Source organism: Cyprinus carpio, chromosome B9 (genome assembly GCF_018340385.1).
Source record: "Cyprinus carpio isolate SPL01 chromosome B9, ASM1834038v1, whole genome shotgun sequence".
In the NCBI taxonomy this organism is placed as follows: Eukaryota; Metazoa; Chordata; class Actinopteri; order Cypriniformes; family Cyprinidae; genus Cyprinus; species Cyprinus carpio.
Window position 1 is genome coordinate 20,132,538 of NC_056605.1, and position 21,495 is coordinate 20,154,032.

At 36.9% G+C, this 21,495-nt stretch overlaps 1 protein-coding gene across 13 annotated transcripts in view; it reads left to right on the top strand.

The window, feature by feature from the left end:
• LOC109063761 (phospholipase D1-like) overlaps nucleotides 1-21,495 on the top strand; it is a 145,244-nt gene that overhangs the window by 12,040 nt on the left and 111,709 nt on the right. Inside the window, exons 1-2 of one of the 13 annotated variants that reach the window (XM_042731414.1) lie at nucleotides 3,936-4,061; nucleotides 8,755-8,987. The exons of the other annotated variants lie outside the window; for them this stretch is intronic. The gene's annotated coding sequence lies outside the window, so the exon portion shown is untranslated. Of the gene's footprint in view, nucleotides 1-3,935; nucleotides 4,062-8,754; nucleotides 8,988-21,495 lie in introns of those variants that run through there. 13 annotated transcript variants of the gene reach the window in all.

The following is a 21,495-nucleotide window of genomic DNA, read 5'->3' on the forward strand; positions in this document are numbered from 1 at the left end:
AATGTATGCAGAAATAAGTGGTAGTTTTCAGTTCTTTCTCTACAAAAGCTGAGCAGGAATCTCCTGCAGAGGATTGATTTAAAGAGGAGTGAAGAAAGTATTGAGAGCATCCAAAAATTAAGAAATACTTCACAGGTGATAAACGCTGAATGGTAGCTAATCACTGGAATGTGATTCTTTGTTTTGATTTATCAGAGGAAGGACTATTAGCACTTTTTGGAGGTATTTCTTTTTTGGAGTTTCTTCCAAGGCAGTGGTTATGTCTGTTGGTGTTGCAATACAGTGTTTTAAGAAGAGGGACGTTCTCTTTCTGTGTGGCCCAGAGCTGTTCTTCTTCCTGCTGGAGTGACTCAAGTAGACTTGCATGCATGTGCTTCTCACATCAATTTCTCCAGCTGCCAACTGCTGAAGACCATCTTACCCAGGCTTTGCTGCCTTTCATGTTCCTTAATCCTGGGCTATGTTAGCATAATGCTAATGCAGTGTTTAGTCTTAATAGTCTTTATGCTCTGGAGGTCTTTGTGGAAAGAAATATTCCATCAGTTCCACCTGCACCTGGCCGCAACAATGGATAAAAATATAAAAATATATATTTTTTGGAAGACTTTTTTTCCAACTGATGTTTAATAAAACACTGGTTTTGTGAGTTAAACAAAATAAATCAATTTAAAAAGAAAGTTTATTTCCTGTATTTTGATACATGTAGAACTGAAACCGTGCAGCTAGGAAATTTATTTTGCTAGATGAAAATATTTTTTGTTTTAGTTTAAATCATTAAATTCAAAGGTCGAAATATATTTCAAAATGTATTTCAAGGAGCAAGATAATATATTTCAAAATGTATTTTACAATGTTTTTGACAATAGAGAGAAATAAAAAAACAAACTAATATATGTTTAAATCTGTATTATGTTTAAAAATATATGAAATATACACTAACATTGACATGTTGGTGGTCATCAAGATTATTTTTTTAAGAAATGAATACTTGTATTCAACAAGGATGCATTCAATTAGAGTGACAGTAAAGACTTTTTTTTTTTTTTTAACTTTGATAATAAGAATCAAGATTATTTAAGCACCAAATCAGCATATATGATTTCTAAAAGATCATGTGGAGGACCTTGTGTGAAGACTGGAGTAATGGCTGCTGAAAATTCAGCTTTGCCATCACAAGAATAAGTTACATTTTAAAATATAAAACAGAAACATTTATTTTAAAATGCAATAACATTTCACAATATTACTGTTTTTGTTGAATTTTTTATCAAAGAAATACAGCATTGGTGAGCATAAGTGGCATTAGAACATCAGTCCTAAACTTTTGAGAGGTAGTATAAATATATTATTTAAGTTTTCATTTATTTATTTGTCATGTGGGAGAAGACATGGAATGTAGTGCCTGAGTACTATGGATACTTTGGTGGTTTTCTTTAAATGAAATTCCATTTAAAAGTCAGAAGGAAGCTATGAATGCTCTCTTGTCACACTTGATTGACAAGGCCTACCCAGATGGGTGTGTTAGCGCATCCAAGAGGTCAGTGTTTAATTGCATTATTTTAAAGCCTCCGCCACCCACTACTACTAAAGAGACACAATGAGCACCCTTTCATGTCTGCTACTCCAACACACACTCATTTAAATTGCATTAGTGTTCATCAAAAATAAGCACCCTATCTATTGACTAATGTCCATTGTCTCTTGACTTGGTTCAGACTCACATGATGCTTCTCAGTGGTTGAGTGAGCAGGAACAGTCTTTTCTCCCAGAAAAGCTTTTTAATTACGCCAAGCCGTGTTGGCACCCATACATCCTGAACTATCCATCCCAATGTCTTCGTCCTTCAGAATGTCCCAATAATGACCCGTGTGGTATGTCTTTCTTCCTTTCTTTCTCATTTTAGCTCCACAGTGGCTTTTTGTTTTGTCCTTTCGAATAGCCTGTGCCAAGCTTTTGCTCATTAGAGAGTTTGGTGGAGTGTGGCAGGGTCCATTCAAGCCCTCCAGCTGCAGAGTCTTTCACCTATTCCCTGAAAGAATTTAAGGTTGCTCTGCTGGTCGGTCTGTTTATCTGGCAGACACTGGAGGGACAAACAGAGACCTCTTCCCATTCTCCCTACACCTCCAGTCCCAGTCGCACCTGTTCGCCATGCTAGAGTCCAAGCAAAAAGCCAACTCATTAGAGCCGAAGGCCATTGTGGGGCATCTTTTAGGAGGAGGTGAAGTGGAAAGGTCCAGACTGCTGTGGGCAGCAGGAACCCGAACCTCCATTCTGCGCTTGCACAGAGGGGCAGGCATGACCCAGAGCCAGAACGGTTATTAACCACTGCTGCAACCTGTGCTAATTGCTGTTATTTACTGCACCATTGCTCCTGCACTTTTGCACAATGATCTTTTATGTGGTGAAATCGTGGCTTTGTGAGTGATTGACTGATGCAGCTGTGAATGGAGGCCAGATTTGTTTCCATTTTGACTGTTGCAGGGCTATTTTGAACATGTGCATGGTTTACTAAAGATCCAGTTGGCCTCAATTGAGTACATCAATTGTCATTGTATAGGTGACCTGGGGATTGTTGGAACTAACTGGATTAAGCCTCGCTGCCTTCGCTATGCTGTAGCTAAACAGGTCACGCTTCATGTGTGGCATCGTGGCTACGCTGTGTCATTCTGGGTCACTTTTTCCCGCTCCCTGACCCCTTGAACTCCCTTCAGGGACGGACCCCCGAGCAAACTTACCCTCTTTGGTCGGCACTGGCCAGGTGGCTCCTGACAAACGCTGACAAAAACAGGAAGCATACCTCTGGACACGGCGAGCCCCAGTGGGGCTGTCTGATTGGCCGCTGACTCAGCTACTGCTGCCCAGGAAGTCCTGACCCAAGAAGTGTCCAGGGACTTGGACAAGATGGCTGAATAAATAATGTGTGTGGAAGCAATGTTAGAAACAATGAATCAACAGGTCTGGTCAATACTCCGAATGGTGGGAGATATTCTGTATCTGGTCTTAGTTTATGATGGGAAACAAACCTAACCAGACTGCCATACATGCTGCCGGTTTTATCATGGTGTTACATTAAAAAACGTTACGAAATATCAAAAGTCACCCCTGTGCCACATTTTTTTCCGTACAAAAAGTGTTTCATAAATTTTCGATTGTTATATTACCAATAAACAGCATGATTTGAGAAAAAATATTTTATTTATTTAAAGAAATTAATATTTTTATTCAGCAAGGATGCATTAAATAATATATTTATAATATGACAAAAGAGTTTGTGTTTCAAATAGAAATGCTGTTCTTTTTAACTTTTCATTCATCAAAGAATCCTGAAAATAATGTATCATGGATTAATAATAAGAAATGTCTCTTGGTCAGCAAAATTGCATATTAGAATGATTTGTGATCTACAGTATAAGGTCTATCTATACAGTATATATATATATAATATCTATATATATATATATATATATATATATATATATAAATATATATACACACACATACATACACACACACACCCACACACAGTACAGCAGCATATTATAACTGATTACTGTATCTCAGTAGGCTACATTAATGTGTTTTTCACAAATTAAAATGTGCCACGTCTTACACACACACACACACACACACACACACACACACACACACACACACACACACACACACACACACACACACACACACACACACATATACAATATATACTCTATTAAAACTGACTACTGCTCAACGTTTCTCACTAACTAATATGTGCCACGTCTGTTCACCAGGTAAAGAAATGTTCTCTTTAAATGTTCTCTTTTTTATTTTTTTGGTGATTTGAATGTGTTGCCATAATTGTGGAGTGAAGTGGAGTTTCTAGGTTTGGCAGATGAGATGGTTACAGAAGGAAAGCACTGCGGTGTGAGATCAATTGTGGAGTGAAGTGGAGTTTCTAGGTTTGGCAGATGAGATGGTTACAGAAGGAAAGCACTGCGGTGTGAGATGGTAAAGGCCGAGGGTTGAGCGCTGAAGACCTACACTTCTCTGAGGGAGAGAAAGCACAGTTCAGAAGGGCAAAGGTCATTGTCTTCCACCTCTCTCATTCCATTCCCACCCTCAAAACCTTTCCTACCACCTTCTACTTCTCTTTCTACTCCTTTCACAGAAAGTGACACCTGCTGAGCATCTTGGGCTCCGTTGCACAAATTTATGTTGATGTCAGCAATGAAAACAGCACCACATCTCCAAATATTTGTAGAACAGCGGTCCGTCCATTTTCTCTCTTTCTTCTACACCTCTCTCTTTCTCACTTTCTCATTCTCTACCCTCTTTTCCTTCTTTATTTTGTTTTTTATTGATTTATTTTTCCAAAGCCCCAGCCTGGGATGATGTGGCTTTCACACATGATGTGAAATGTTGTTTCTGCAGAGATTATTAACACACGTTTGTAAAGTCTTTTCTTTGGGCTGGATCTGTTAGAGGGTGGGATAAAATTGCATGCCTCTGTATTTTATATCCGTATGTGTGTAAAACAAAAAAACTAAGTTATTATTCAAAAGTGAATAGAAATATCCTTAAATGAAAACATTTAAATGTAATATTATTCACCATCAAGACCAAACAATACATCAGCTAGTCCGGCTAGTGTAACAGAAGCATTTTACCAATCCAGTTTCAGTATGTGTGGAACAAACTGTACACCTGAACCCCATAAACTTTAAAAACGACTCTGGAAATAAAGTTATATGGACCTGAGAAACATTTCCTCTGACAATACCGCACTGAACACGTGTGGCCCAGTATTTCCTGTTTAAAATATAAACTGTGTTATTCACAGATGAATTGACTATGTTTACATGGACAAGAATAATTTGATTTTAACACGATTAAAGCCTTCTACACACTGCACGATTTTAGCAATCCTATAAGATCATCGCTGATCAGACTGTGCGACATGGATCTAATATACTTGGGTATGACATGCATGTAGACTGTACGATGATGACACCTATTGACTACACGCACGTTTCTATGGAAGAATAAAACGTCATTAGCATGCGCTAGTGGTAAACAAAAAGAACATAGACCCTGCGTCTCAATGTTCACGCTATCCATCCTAAATAGTATGTGAGATTAGAATAAGTGTGTCCCAAAGCATAGTATGTTGAAAAGAGTATGCCAAAAGTCCCCGGATGGTCTACTATTTCAGGTTGATTTCTGAAGTGCGGATCCATGCACACTCTAATGGCTAAAATTTCACACAATCTATTGCGCTTTGGTGAAGGATTTGGTCCAGAACTACAACTACAAATACCGGCTGTAGTCTGTGCGGTGTGTTCCAGCGCAGCTTTTTGGTCTGAGTCTGACAGTGCCGACGCGAGGCGACAACACCGTCGGCATTCGTCGCCGCTAGTTCTTTGAAGTCGGCTTGGTGTGTCCCGGCCTTAACAGGTGCGACAGAGCGGTCCGTTATAGACGCAATTGTGTGATGTGATAGTATGTCCCAAAGCTTGCCTACTCTTCTACTACACAGTAGTAGTGGAAACAGCGAAAAAGGAAGGAATAAGAGCTTGAGGTAACCAGTTTTATGTTTTAGCGCCATGTCGTGTTGATTTCATGTCGCATTTTTACTGGTTGGTCAGTAAACGTGGGTCGTAACTGCAAACACACTGTGCAATGAACATGCTGAATTTCTGACACTGCCAGAAAATTATCGTAGGCTATCTTTGGTCGCAAGACTGTTACAACAGCTGTCTTTGAACCTCTCCCACTATACGACATATGACCACCGATTAGGAGCCACGATCACAGAAATCGCCACGATTGTTTCACGATGACAATCTTTTGTCTGGGACAGCCGAAAATCGTGCAGTGTGTCTCGGGCTTAAGACAGTACTCTTATTATTAAGAATCTACCATGTAAACAGAGATTGTTAATTACCTTAATCTGGCTAAAGTCATATTTGACGTAAACAGAAATCGAATTAAGACGTGGAGTATTCCTAGTCGCATTATGGAAGTGCAGTATAGACACACATGTACACAGCTTATCACATTATTTCGTTGTGTATGACTTTTTGCCGCATTTTGCCTACAACACAACGCACTACACAACCCACTGACCGAAAACAAAAGAGAATGTAAACAAAAAAACATTCCTCCATCAACACAGCACTCTATAAGCACAGCAATAAACTGCAATTGAAGCTTTCAGTAAATTAAAAATTAAACACCCAAACTGTATATGGCATCATAAGGAACAGGAACTATATGTGAAATTCTGGAGTGGACTTTGGATGGTGGCGCTTGGTGACGTAATGACGTACCATTAATCGATCTATGTACAAGGAATATTCTAAAAGCAACTCATGTTAACACCTTAATCATAATATTGACTTATTCAGAATAGGGTAAATAATAAGATTACTGATGTCCATATGTAAACATAGTCACTGTAGTCGGTTCTTTTCAAGGAATTGGTCAACCGTGTTAGCATAAAGATATAAATGGTTCGCAATGAACAATAACAAATGACTTCCTTGGATACTTCTGCTGGGAAATTTTATATACAGTAGGCTACTTGAAAGTGAAACCAACATTTTGTGCATTTTAATATGAGTTCTGAAAAGCCCTCAAAATGATGAAAAAGAAAAATGCAATACATCTTTTGTCCTTCATAGAAGAATATGATTTACAGGAAAAACCCTAGCATATAAATTTGTGTTTCTTCATGCACGTTATATGTATATTCTACTGTATATTCTATTGTAAAATGTACTGATATTGCCACATTGTTTGTACATGGCTAATTACTAAATAAATAAATGAAAAACAACCCGCAGCAACAGTGTTAGTAGTCTATTTCTGTGGGAAAAACGCACACTTGGCAACACTGGTCGTGTGTCTCATTTTACGTCGGCTGTTTAGAATTCGAAGCAATGTCGATTCCTAAATGATTCATTCTTTTGAGTCGGTTCTATTTTTAAATAATCAATCAAATGGTTAGCAGTAGGCTACAGTCTGAATTCGTTCACAACACATTTATGTGCTGAATTTTTTTAAGCGTGTGCTCATCACATAAAACAAAAATGCAGCACTTTAGGACACAAAAAACGAAAGAGAGCTTGAGAAAACGGAATATTTAATGTAACAATGGAAAACAAACCTGTGTTGTTTGGCATATGGGGGTCTTAAAGGGTTAGTTCACCCAAAAATCTAAATTATGTCATTAATGACTCAACCTCATGTCATTCCAAACCCGTAAGACCTCCGTTCATCAAGATATTTTAGATTTAGTCCGAGAGCTTTCTGTTCCTCCATTGAAAACGTATGTACGGTATACTGTCCATGTCCAGAAAGGTAATAAAAACATCATCAAAGTAGGTCCATGTGACATCAGAGGGTCAGTTAGAATTTATTGAAGCATGGAAAATACATTTTGGTCCAAAAAAAAAAAAAAAAAATTATGACTTTATTCAGCATTGTCTTCTCTTCCGGGTCTGTTGTGAATCCGTGTTCACAGCACTACAGTGACGCCTGACGTACACCGCTGCTGACATGTTATCTGGTGCGCCCGAGTTTCATTTGCAGTCTGAGGGAGATGCATGCTGTATTCAAGCTATTCTACATTGTTTGTATTCTGGTATTGCTATATTTTTTAATATATATAATATATATTTCGCGGATGTCCTAATCGCAGTGCCATGAACGCGGATTCACAACAGACCCGAAAGAGAAGACAATGCTGAATAAAGTCATAATTTTTGTTATTTTTGGACCAAAATGTATTTTTGAAGCTTCAACAAATTCTAACTGACCCACTGATGTCACATGGACTACTTTGATGATGTTTTTATTACCTTTCTGGACATGAACAGTATACCATACAGACATTTTCAATGGAGGGACAGAAAGCTCTCGGACTAAATCTAAAATATCTTAAACTGTGTTCCGAAGATGAACGGAGGTCTTACGGGTTAGGAACGACATGAAGGCGAGTCATTAATGACATAATTTTGATTTTTGGGTGAACTAACCCTTTAAGTACACCACAGGTGCACGTGCTGCGTCTGAGCCACTACTGCAGGTAAACACAACAAATTCTAAATGTTTAAAACCTCCATGGTATTATAATGTTTTCTAGACCTACACTTGGAGCATGTAATCGTATATTCTGTAGTCATTCAGTGTGGTCTAGGCTACATCAAAGTAACACATGATATCATCACTAACTTGACTTTTTTATTGATTTTTTCATCTTTGTATTTGTTTGAATTTGCATGCAGCTTATGTCAATTTGTAATGTTATTTATATTTATTTATGTTTATGCCATAGACTTTGCATTTCTTTACAGCATCATTGTTAATGTAGATTTGCTATCTATCCGTTCATCTTAGCATGGTCCTCATGATGATCCTCATTAGGGTCTTAGCATAATGACTGTATTGAGATATCACTTTATTGTTATAACCACACCATTTATATTTTGAATGAAAGTTTAATTTGGCTTCAGATACATACTTCATGGATTGTGAAAAATATGCAATAAGACAATAAGATTAAGGCCAAGCAATACTCTGCAAACTAGACTGGTATATATATATATATTTATATATATATATATATATATATATATATATATATATATATATATATATATATTAGTCTGTGTGTTGTTTGTACCAGATATCCTTGAGGGCAGTGATAGGCCAAAAGCTGTGACATGTATGAATACTCTCTGAACGTGGTCTTTTGTTGTATTTTGTGTTTAGATTTTCCCTGTGAAAACATTATCAGCGATCTCGCCTGTTCCGTTGACACGCGGGGAGCGGCAGTGGTCAAAGGTGTGGTTAACGGCTTAGCTCGTCATCCCAAGCGCTTGGTCACACACTCCTCAAAGTGGCATCGCCTGAAGGGCACTGATAACACGCATTCTGCGCTTCTATTGGTTGATGTCCAGAAAACCAGCAATCTCACACAGAAGAATCTGTACATTAGAGGAAAGGTAGGTTAGGCCGGAATGTGAGGGGGTTTTAAGGTATTAGAGGAAAAGCCAGGATGGCATGCATTTTCCCGGCCTGTTGTGGATGACCTTTCCCTCTGTCCAGTGCTTTTGTGAAGGATCAGCATTTTTGTTCATGTGAATCCCCTCTAGCTTTGAAGGGGAGGGGCACAGCAGGGGACGCTAAAGTGCCCTGAATGTGTGTGCGCCTGTGTATTTCAGTATGTTTCAAGTGTAGTGTGCATTTGGCCCATTTAAGATCTAATGTAATCATAATGGTGGTTGGAAGAGGAAATATGTAATCATATTTGTGAGATAGCTTTGGCACGTAAAGGGATGGCTGGAAATGTGGGTTTCTGCACCCCCAGCAGCCTCCCCCGGGTTCACACTTAAGCAGTGTAGGGTTTGGACCAGCGCCATGCCTGCAGGGTTGGTAAGCCTGACCTCTCCCCAGCCCTCTCTTCCTCTCCTTTTCTCAGTCTCTCTTGTTCTGCCAGAGGAATGTCCAACTTGCTCTAGGAAAGTGTACAGAAAGACATGATGCAGAGAGATCATGTACATCTGGTTTATGATATTCGGCTTTTGTGGAAGCTATTTTCAGGTTACTTGAATTGGAGTAATTGAATGTAGTTACACTACAGCAAAGAGACGCTTTGAAAAAGCTATCCAAAGAAGCTAACAATATTGAGGCTATTAAACTGGGCCCTATTCCTCTACTCTGTAATTGTGATATTTATTTTAACAATCAGATCAGTATATATCTGTTTTATTAATTATTTTTAGTATATTACAAATGTTGTCTACATTTTAAAAGTTTGTGTACAGTATTTTTTAACCTTTCCATAAAACTTCTTGAAAAATGTATTGCTGTTTCTGCCAAAACATTAGCCAGCACAACTGCTTTCAACTGTGATAATAATAAATCTTTCCTGCGCACCAAATCAGCATATTAGAATGATTTCTGAAGGATCATGTGACACCGGAAGACTGGAGTAATGCATGTTGAAAATTCAGCTTTCCATTAAGGAATAAATTGCAATTTATAAAATAGAAAAATAATAAATATATAATAAAATAGAAAATAGTTGTTTTAAATTGTAATAATATTTCACAGATTATTATTTTCTGATTTTTTCTTATTTTTATCAAATAAATGCAGCATAAACAGACATGAGTCATCTTTCAAAATCATTAAAAACATCTTGCCAACCCCAAAATTTTGAATGGTAGTGTAGATGCACCAATACAATTAAATATGATTAATACAAGTCAATTCTTTTATATATGCAAGTAAAAAAAAATGAATTGGCAATCAGCACAATAGATAGTTTCAAAAAGGCCTACAGTGCTCCAAAGAAAATTATGTGAAGGGAAAACAATACTGAATTGTGGTTTGAACTGGTTAATTTACTCAAACTGTCTGAATGAACTCAGTCAGCAGACTCAGGCATTCTAGCACTAAATATGAGAGAGGGAGAACGAGGACATAATAAGAAATAAAATAATTATTGATTTATACTGTAGAGTTTTTGGCTGTGTAAAAAAAAAACTGTAATTTTTGACACATTGCACTGCTACTTTATAAATAAAGTAGCTTTTCTATTCTAAAAACACTGTTTTGAAAACAGCAAAACTAGTGTTATGCTGCTGGAAAAATTTAAAGCTAGTTGAAATACTGTAAGGTACCACTTTCAAACTAAGAATATAAAATGATAAGCAATACCCTTTCAAAACCCTTTTTTCAGAGTTTTATTGATTGTTTAAAAAAATATTCTGTCTTAAACTGGTAAAATATTTAACTGTTTTGACTTGTTTACACATTTCTGGATTTATTTGCTCTCAAGGAAACAGGAGCATAGGTTTTATTGTCAACCAAAGTGAAAACAAACTTCGATGGCAGAAGTAAATTCATGTCAGTGGTCGGTGAAGGGTTCTTTTGTGTCTCTTATAGACTGTAGCTGGCAGTAGGGATGGCTTCACAGCACAGATGAGATGAGATGGGATATGGAGCTGGATCTAGCACCTCTCATGAGGATCTAGTGAACCTCACAATGGGTTTCCTGCAGTAACAGTCTATGTGGAGCGACAGAGATTTCCATTTAAAGCTTTCTGTAATTAATTTAAAATCCTGAGATTGAGAGTACTGAGGAGCTAGATTACTTTGAACTTAATGTGGAAGTCAATACAGAACACATAGTCAGATTTTTTAACTCTGGCTGCTGGGTTTGGAACCAAAACAAACTTAACCTATACATATTCATCTCTATATCTAAATAAATAAATCAATCAATAACAATTTAACAATTTTCATAATAATCATCAATTCAATTACCAAGGCTTGGCAAGATCAAAACAGATTTAGGCTCCACATTAGCATCACTAAGAAGGAAGGTAAAATGTGTTTCAAATGTGTAAAAAAAAATTGTCCTCATTTTAATGATCCATTCAATTACCATTTTAAAAACCTTCACAGTTGTTGCTCTCAAAAACTACAATAGTGCACAAAGCATATCTCTTACACCCACTTTGCCCTGTAACCATGGCAATGATCACAGTTTGCCTTATTCTAGTCTGTCATTGCAATTTGACAAGTACATGTCATTGTTCCTTGACATATTCTTGTGAATTTCAAACCCTGTGGTTTCATTTTCTTCCAAACTGTTCATGAGCAGCTGAGATATACTAGTCAATAAATCTTTCAATATGCTGTTAATTTTGAGATTTTGGTCGTTTCTTCTCCTGAATAGCTCTGACTTGCTGAGTGAAAGAAAGACCAGAAATAAGGGATAAAAAAAGGCAAGGGAGAAGTGGTCAATGCAGCCTTGTAGGTTTCATTTAAACTTTTTTGTAATAACTCAAAATGTTAATTACACTAAAGCGAACATTTGCTTGAAATGTGAGCATGTTGTGATATTTTAAAGCAGATGGCTTTTCAGTAATATTCAGTCTGATGATTTTTTTGATGTGTTCTGATGCGATGCAGACATCATGAACGTTACTGATATTGAAACCTTTTTTAGAACCTTTTATTTTTCCACTGTTTACACTTTGAGGAAACTAAAAATTTTTAAACACCCATTAGTCGACATTGACTTTCACCGTTATAATGTGATTAATGCTTTACTATTATTGTGATTGGTCTCATGTAAACAGAATATTGAGATTGTTAATATGATTGTTCATATTTAGAGTCATTTAATCATAAAGTAACCATAAAATAAAACCTTTTTATCACACAAGGTATTTTCCACTAATACCAACATTTGGATTGTATTAGGATAAAAAAAAAGTCTCAGCTGTACATTTTTTAAATATTAACATTTTGTGGCAGTACGGTTTTTAACTGTTGTTGGAAAACCTTGGTTTTCCTCCTCAGCAACATTGACATTACATGTAGTTACATCATGTTTGGTAGAGGCGTAGCATGTCGCATCTTGTTTAGCAGAGGTGTAGCATGTCACATTTAGAATTTTTATTCTTTACATTTTTGGGAAATAATCAATGCTCATGCTTTAAAGGGAACAAGGCATATGATTTTTGTTTTTATCACATTATTTAATATTTCCTGAGGTCATCTCTAATCAAAAAAGCCTTTTACTTTAAATCTTCTGTGTAAATGTACTGCACATGTAAAACAAGTACCAATGTTTACAAGTTACTATACCACTTCCTTCGAATGAAGTTGCTAAGCAGTAAATCAGAATCATTGACATGGTCATTTCTGATTGCTTAATTTTTGTGGTCTTTTTGGACAGGGGAATACCTTTTGAGGTCAGAAAGTTACAGTGTGTTTTTATATTACAACAAACTCTTTAAAAATAAAAGATCAAGAACAAAAATAGATTTTTCATGATATGAAATTGGAAATGGTTTTAATGCACCTGCTGTTTAGTAGCCTGTAATCAATTCAAGTAAACTCAATCTTTCCTCATTCTTAAACAAAGAAACATGGGTGTAATTCAATACAGAGGATGATGAAACAGGTTGATATATAGCTACGACCCTGACTTCTCCTCTCTCAGCACAATTATCATGATGCTACTCTGTGATTGGTCAGCACTTCAGTGTCATTGCTGTAAGAGGACCAGCAAATGCAGCAGTTTGCAGCAGAGGCATCAAGCCCCTAATGATGATTCACATAAAATTACTTTTTAAAGAACAACATTATAAAGAAATATCTATTGCATCAATTACATTTTAATCAAATTAATTACATATGCAATTAATTTATCAAATTGTAATCAAATAGCCGAGAACATCCTCAGAATTAAGATAATTCAAAGTTATTACATTATTGTGCCAGGCAAGTAAATCTTTGATTAGACTTCACAAAAAGTCAATGTAAGAAGTTGATAAGTAAGTGATAATGTAAATGCAGCCACAGAATAAACCCCGACATGGTGATCAGGACCACAATGTGGAAACAGAAAGCTTTGCCAAAGAAAAACAGTTCCTAGCCTAGACAAAGATCAAACAAGATGGATATTTAAGGCATAGTGTACATTTGTATCAGTAATTGTGTAGCTTTTCACCACATAAATAAAAAGGACGTAAAATGCTATTTGAGAAGAAAGCCTTTTAACATCTTTTATTTTAAATCCATTACAGTGAACAAAACAATTGTTCTGCAACAAGACGAACACTTCAACGATATTACCATGGAATAAAAGGAATGACACCTCAAAATGTCATGAATGACTAGTCAGAATCAAGTCTTCCAAAGTAGCAATTTAATATATATATATATATATATATATTTTTTTTTTTATTTATTTTTTTTATTTCCATATCATTGAACATCATTAGCCTACAGTCCATAGCAATTTATTTTACAATTATTCATACACACAGGATCAGTTTTTGCCATTTTTTGGACTATGTACACACTTGTTTTTTTATAATTAATTGCACTGCATTATTTTAATTGGTTTTATTACATCCTATCTGAAAATACAGCGTAGTCTGTGCATTTTCCAAGGGTTTTTATAACTGTAATTAGTGTGCAAACCTCTAGGAGTGAGATGGTATTAAACATGTCATCTGTTTAGTCAGAACAGGTCGGTCAGAGCAAGAGTGTGTGAGAGAGACGCAGTGGGGATTCTGGGTGACACAGATATGACAGCGTGCAGGAATCCCCCAGCCTTGCAGAGAGACACACTCCATGCTTCCCTATCCGCTTCTCAGCCGGTGACATCATCTTTTGCATGTGCGCATAAAGAATGAGGAAGGATTGTCAGGTGACAAGTATGTCACACCTGTCACTAGTAGAGCACAGCACTAGCAACACTCCCAGGGAACATTTGAGTGTCGCTTAGGATAAAAATCACTGGCTAAATGCAAGAATGTAAATAGCATGAACATATATGTTTAATTTTCAAGCTCTGCTAGACCTGTTTTCAGCCTGTGCATGTGTGTGTGTGCATATGTATGTTTGGTGATGGGGGCCATCTGTATGTGTGTGTGTGTGTATGCATAAATGGAAAACACTAAAAAGCCTTCTGGGTATCAGGTGGCAGTGCTTTAAGGTATGATATGTTAATAAAATGTGTCAAAATGTCTGCTTCCCATTCTCTCTTTATAAACAAACTTGCGGCATGAACTGAGCTAATTAGTGCGCCCATCTGCTCACTTGAGCAAACTTAGTGATACATACCAGAGAAACTGTAAAAAGACGAGCTCAGTTTTTCCCGGCAGATGACAAGTGTTATAAATTGCAGTTTGTTTTCTCCGTCTGCTCTCTTTTCCTCCGTTTTTCCACCTCTGACATTTTTCATTCAATTATTTCCTTGGCATTGCCGTGTCTCGTTTGCTGTACATGTGTCATTGTTGTGGCGTTGTGTAAACACAAGCAATGTATATAAATGGCTGTAATTCAATCATCTGAAATGGTTTAGCATTTCCTAATCGTCCAGGTCTCTGATCTCCCTCGGAAGTGGGTGTTCGGCTAAACGCGTCTGCCAATTTTCCCGGTTTGTGAGGCGCTCGTGGTTTGCGGGGAGAAGACGGGAGGATAGGGGAATATGAAGACAGAGATCGGTATTCCCCAAACAGCATTATGCAAAGCTGTTAGCAACAATTAACTCATAGCACATCGATTGCGACGGGGCCGGGCCCCAGCCATTGTGCGAGCTAAGCACTGCGGTGGTGAGCTTGGAGCTGAGGGGGGAGCAATACAGGAAGATCCATCTGTTCTTTCTGCTCCCCTGCACTGATGGAAGACTACACTAATCTGGTTACTTGTCAGGACAGGTTAGTGAAAGCAGCCGAATGGAGGAGGCTAGAGCTAAACTGGTTGGCAGCTGCTGGCTGCGCCGAGTCCTCTCCCAGACTCGATAGTGTTAGAATTGGCACAGGCCGCATGCAGTCAGCTTGGCCACAGACCAGTCACTCTGACACCAAAGGAATACCAGGGTTGGCTGACACAGCTTTCTGTGACTATGAACAGACTCGCTTATTTTCTCACATGAATGTATCTATGCAAGAACCATGAGTTTTTGCACAGATGCAAGTGGTTATTTCAGAAAACATCGTCATAATATGAGCCTTAAATCTTCCAGAATTTGAAGAGTTAAGGAGATTTTGAACTACTACAGAGCATAAAAGTAAAATATACATGTTTAAATCTTTGTGAAATGCATGCATTGTAGAGAAATGGGAATATTATAGTATTTTAAAATAAGAAATCTAAATTGGGCATAGCATTTAATGCAGCTGTTTAAACAAACATGCTTGATTACTTACAAAAGCTTTTATTTATTTCATTTTGGATCTCATTTGGCCTCATGAGGTTTCAACATATTTTATATACTATGAAAACATTATGACAGAAATTAATGGCCATTTGATTGGCTTTTTTGGACTCTTAATAGATCCATAAAGTTTAATAGGCAAACATGGGCTGGTCTGTACAAGATGATGGAAGCGGTCAAACAGACGGTGTACCTATGTGACGTTATGTTCACTGTGCCATTAGAAGCAACCCTCCCAACATACTGAAAAGTTAAAGTTAAGCATTTTCTGACATTTATTATCTTCACACTTCTAATTGCTGTCTGCATTATATTGATTATTTTTTCTAATAAACACAAATAATTAGTATTGGCAGAGGAAATAAAAATAAATTAAGGACAATAATTTTCTAAAGTAATAGATGTTTTTGCATAAAATTAGTTTGAAATTTTTTCAGTGTTTAATTAATCATCTGGGGAAAATGTAATCAAGAAGCCATTTATAGTTTTTGCATTCATCCTTTAAGGTCACAAGATATATTAATTTAGTTCATTGTAGGCTTTGTAAAAAGTACTAACAATTTGTTTAATTTTTATTAAATTACCCACTAATTCTACATTTTTTCTGTGATTTATTTTAATTCTTAACACACACATTAACATGCTTTGTAATAATAATAATACAATATTATTGTAGAAAATGTTGTAAAAAAATTAATATGCTATTCATAAAAAGTGATTTATTGTGTTGCAACAGCTGTTGGGTTTGTACAACTTCCCTAAAGTGATTGTGTCTACCCGTGTGTCATAAAATAAGCCACATTTTTGGGAATAAAATTAGAATTGAGATGTTAGACTTCATTTTCATAACTGTCCTTCAAACCAAAACATATGCGTAAAAGACTACAAACCAACACTAAAGTGTTAGAAAGTCAGTAAGTGGAAGTGAATCAAACCACCCAGGCACTGCCTAGGAAAGGTTGCCTCTAAAACTCTGTGTAAAACAAAGAGACTTATGGAAAAAGCCTCAAAGAGACCAATGATCACTTTGAAGTAGGTACAGAATTCAGTAGCAACAGAACTGCGAACCAGTCTTCCATATTAAGAGCGCATGTAGGCCTGGATGGGAGGATGGTATGATTTAGGCTATAGTTTTCAAGAAGTATGATGGTATTGATTTGCATTTAGAAATGATTTTAGTGCAGCTTTTTAGCTAAAATTCAAAGCAATATTATGAATTCAGGTCAATTGGACTGCTTTTTGACAGTGATCTCAATGTCAAACAGTGGAATTCGCCTTGGTTTGTAATGAAAATCTATGAATACAAATTACAAACATGAATGATATACTGCACCTGCAGTGACGTATATGAACAAAGTTTCAGGACATCATGGATAAATGAACCAAAATCACTGGTACCACAAAAGCTGTAATATTTACGCAGATATCATATTTCATTTTTGAGAAGGCTTTTGTTCATGTCACAATTACTTTTAGGCTTCATAGGAAATGAAAGAGAACAGATGACAACTGCAATCTAGCATTTGTATTTGAGTAAAATGACAAATAATTTGGCAGGGGAATGAATGGTCACACACACACACACACACATACAAACACGTTTTTTTCTCTTTCTCATACACACTCTCCATCTGCTGCTAATGGAGCCTCATGTCTGAAGTAGGCGTGGCTGACGACTGAAGTCTCTGTGTCAATCAGTCCCTTTGCCCCGCCTTCTCATGTGGTTTAGCTGTTAGGACCACCACAAAACATTTTTATTCAATTAAACAGCCCCCCACCCCAAAAACCGTCCATACTACATCCTGTAGGCCTGTGTTGATTGTCTCTGTAAGCAATTTAGGCCTGTAATGATTTTGTGACTTGTTATGCTAATTATGATGGCCTTCCCAGTCTGTGAGAGCTAGTTGTAGATTTATTAGTCGCTGACTGAGAAGGAGCGAAAAGAAAAGCGGTAGTGGTAATTAATCCTGTTAACCAAGGATAATTGGGCAAAAAATAGACCCCACCAATGGCTTTAGCTCTGAGGAGTGGCAGTTAACCCTGCTTCCTGTGTTTTATTTAACACTTAATGTTTCCTTTGCTTTCTGCTTCCTCTCAGGATCCCTGCAAATGTGCAGGCCCTGTTCCCTGATTGTCGGGAGCTCTGCCTCAAGGGGCTACAGGGTTCTACCTGCTAGTTAATGGCATTGCCACCTCCCTCAGCAACACGCAAAGACACACAGACTGGTATCCATGCATTGCATCATTTCCAGTGTGTGACTTCATAGGGCCCTGAGCTCGTCTGTGCTCATCTGATGGATGTTACACTGACAGCATCTAAAATAACTTTTTATAAGGATGCAAATATAGACCAATCTTTTTAGGTTTATGAAATACTGAATTCATAAAATGAATAGGTTGATTTTACAGAATTTTTGAATGGATAGTTCACCCCAAAATGAAAATTCTATTATTTACTCACCCTCCACTTGTTTCAAACCTGTATGATTTTTAATGATTTCTTCTTTTTCTTCCTACAGGTTTGGAACAATTTGAAGGTGAGTAAATGATGACAGAATTTTTCTTTTTGGGTGAACTGTCCCTTTAAATAATGACAGTAATTAAAATACTATCACTTTATTCACAGCATTCATCTAGTTTTGATTTATAATTGTTTAATTCTGTTGTGTGATTTCTGATGCTTTATTTAACAAGTTTTAAAGGATTACCCAATCCTAAACTTGAAAATGAATGAACATTCATTCAACAGTCTTATCAAAAAACTATCAGAAATTTATTGTAATAGTTAAGTGTAACTAAAATTTTGTAACTGTTCATTTTATATGCCTATTATGTTTAATATTGTTGAGAAATGGTTAGGTTTAGAATGGGGTAATTAGGGGCTGTACAAATATATTTTGATAAAACGAATAAGGGTTAAAAAAAAATTCTAAAGAATAAATACTTTTCCATTTTTAGATGCTATTAATATGTATACATGTTTTGGCATAAATAAAATGTACAAAAATGTATGCAACGTAAACATTATGTATCTATGTATGCTAGTGAGATCAGGGTAAACTATTAGGACCTCTACAGTTTTGTGGTTTGTAAGTATTTCAACTTAATTATATTAGAGGAAGGAAAACTATTTTGTTTTTCCTTTCATACAACAATACAAAGGCCCTTCTTCATAAACAAAACAGCATGATACAAAGTCCAGTTTTGTGAAAACAAGGCCTGAAGTGGCTGGTGTCTCTTCCTGCTTCTTTCTTATCTTCTCTTTTAAACCATCAAGCAGCTGCAAGTATATCTGTAATTAATAGTAGACATTTCAGCATCAAGCATGGGCGCAGCTGCAATAACATCCTTCTCTAAAAATTTTCCATACGTTGTCCCCTTTACAGATTACAGCATCTGCAAGGACCTCTATGAAATTGTTTGCTCTTTATTTTTTTAGCAGAAGATTTAGAGAATGTAAAATGGATGCCAGGAAAAATATCTTTTAAGAAACAATGTTTTCATGACCTCTGATACATGCAATGTTTTTAAAGGACATCAAGCAGAGGACGAATATCTAAGAAAATGTTGAGCTACAGTATACTTAAGTTCTAAATATAACTGAACAGTAATTTTTAAAATAAAGACAAAAGAAATGTGACACTTTTGTTTTCTGCAAATGTTGGTGTTTTTAAAGGGCACAGGCAAAGGCGCCTTGATGCGTTCTGTCACCTGAGGTCACATTCACTTCCAAAGAGAGCAACCATAAGGTGACAGAGCTTTGTTAATTGCACTGAAAAATAATTAAATGGATGAACTAATTCCCCAATATGTATGTGAGTCCAACTTAATTAAAGAAACAAACTCAAATCAACCTTCAGCAAGAAAAAAAAAAGAAGTGTGTACACCCAGTGTGAACTTGTCTCGCCCCTAAGCGTCCCGCAGGAGGTAGTTTTAACATCTTTAGTATGTTTATTGTCACTGTCACATATAGCATAGGAGGCAAGGACATCCACAAAGGAGAGGCCAAAAGAAGAGAGCACTTGACATTCCCCCCTCTGAAGTAAAAAAAAAAAACATTAATTACACCATTTAAATAATTATTTACTGGATTCGTTTGTCCCATCTTCTCCCAACCTTCCTCCCCCTCCTATATTTATTCATTTATTTTCTTCTCTTCTTCTTAGGGAGGTTTTCACCATATGGTTGCAGATCAAGTAATGTCAAACATTTTTGCCCTTGCAAGTTTTTTGCAATTTGCAGTTTTTTCAAACGTGAGACCTGTTGAAGGCACAAGTGATAATGGACGCGCTCTACCCCCCTAACCGCCTCTGTCCCACCATATCTTTCTTCAATTAATGCTACAGCGGGAGCTTCATGTAATAACACTTGCGCTTGTGGCCTGTCCACGTGAAGGAGGGGGGGTATAGGTGGTGTAGAAAGAGAGAGAAAGTAGATAGGTTAAAAAAAAAACTAATTAAAATGCCACTGTTGTGCGCTCATGTGAGCGTTGCATGTTAGCTGGATGCTTATATTGTGTTTTGAGGCGGGCGAGAGCATGCAAAGCTTTGTCTATCATTATTGCTGTGAGCAATCAGGGTAATGCCAGCGGGACGGTGGACGCGTTGACAGCTGTAATTATGTATCTCCATGGTGATCACTTTTGGCCTGTCATGGAGGCCAGGCTGGCTCCTCCTCCTCTGGCATTTAATCAGATTGGGCTGTCACTTGTCAGATGGACTGCGGCTGGTTGGGGCGTAGTGTGCGTTTTGTAGGAGTGTGTTTGTATTCGGAAGTGTGTGTGTGTGTATATGTGTGGGACATAAGTAGTCTCTCTCCCGTCTCACCCATCCCCCTAAAAAAAACCAATAAAGTTTAATTACATCTACATGCAGCAGAGCCCTTCTCTCTCGCTCTTTCGCTCTCCCACTCCGAGTCTGCACCCCCTGGCCTGCTCAGTCCTCTTTCATCCTGTGCCTCCTCCAAAGGCCGGTTCGGTTGTAAGTTGTCTTTTATGAGGCTCGCGCAGGGAGTCACTGTGTCCTCCTCCTACTCTCATCTCTGAAAGAGCCAAGCAGAGGCACCTCTTTTCACCTAACAAATGATGGCATGGCTCTCTTCTCCCGGCCCTAAGTATTTAGTTTAAGCAACATATAGTTCTGCATTGGTTTAGCTACCTAAAAATTCTGTCATTTAATCACCCTCATGTTCATCTAAACCTAATTGACTTTTTCTTCAGTGGATTGTAAAAGGTGAAATCCTGAGGGCTGACACTTTAAGATTTCTAAGCTTCAATAAGGAAGCAAATGCACTGTATAAGTATTATAAAAGTGGGCCATATGTGCTAAGTCTTCTGAGGTTTTATAAAAGCTTTTATGTTATTCAGTTATTGAGTAAAACTGGAGTTGGATTCATGAACAAATTCAGTTTTGTGCACTCATTCACTGAAAATGTTCAGCTCAAAAGAATGATCTCCATGTCATGTCTTGAAGTTGAACTACTGCTGTGGATATCAACTTAATTTCCTGTCTATTTTTTGGGCAAGATTTGTATGTCTTCAGAAGACTTGGAATACATTTGTATAATACTTTTGATTATGGTCCGTTTTGGTCTTTTTAATCCTTAAAAAACATTAATTGCAATTTTTAGAATTTTAATCATTGAGTTTGAGAAAATAAAGTCATAAAATGACATGAAGTTTTGTTAACAATGCCAAAATTTTCATCTTTCGGTAAACTCCTTTAAAATTTGGCATGAATGCATGTTTTTGATCATTGTAAATG